We start from the raw sequence: 678 nt of genomic DNA on the forward strand, positions 1-678 counted from the left end.
CTCTCGATTTATTACAGAAACTTGCTTTTTTGAGGCATTAACAAAATAAAACTTTAAACGGCTATAACAAAAAAACTAGTCATGATCAAGCTTTGTGCTTATGGACACTTTTGATCAGTGGGTCAAGAACTATAACATACTAAAATTTCAGCCAATTTAATCGAGGGCCAAAATCCTATGATTTTGTGCGGGGTCCTTTAATTCTTTCCATGATTTAAGCACTGGTTTACTAAAAATTACTTCATTTATGTGTGATAAAATTAATATTACCATAGTAAAAGTTACGTCGGAATATTGTTGTGAGTGTCCACCTAAAAATACAAGACATAGTAAAATATAATTTAAAATTGAATTAAAACTTAATATAAAATTTTCTCCGTGTAAACAATTAAAAAGGTTGAGCATTCGCCACACACTTGATCTTATTAGTGAAAATAATATATATATTCTTGATACAGTTTACAAAAAATTACAAAATTATTTAATTAGATCGACATAAGTAATATACATTAATAAAAAAACCCTATCATTAACAAAAAATAGACGTTTCGGCCTTGAATATGGCCATCCTCAGTATTACAATCGTAAATCAACATTAAAATAATAAATTATGTGCGCTAATAATTTGTCGGTTAACGTTACAATGCAATTGTTCAATTACTTAATATCCTCTAGTCA

The 678-nt window shown here is 28.0% G+C and overlaps 1 long non-coding RNA gene across 1 annotated transcript in view; it reads right to left on the minus strand.

Annotated features, from left to right (window-relative positions):
* The window catches only part of LOC108770653 (uncharacterized), a 12,058-nt gene that overhangs the window by 3,719 nt on the left and 7,661 nt on the right, over positions 1-678 (minus strand). The gene's annotated exons all lie outside the window — the stretch shown is intronic.

The sequence above is a fragment of the Trachymyrmex cornetzi genome, unplaced genomic scaffold, assembly GCF_001594075.2.
Source record: "Trachymyrmex cornetzi isolate Tcor2-1 unplaced genomic scaffold, Tcor1.1 scaffold1302, whole genome shotgun sequence".
In the NCBI taxonomy this organism is placed as follows: domain Eukaryota; kingdom Metazoa; phylum Arthropoda; class Insecta; order Hymenoptera; family Formicidae; genus Trachymyrmex; species Trachymyrmex cornetzi.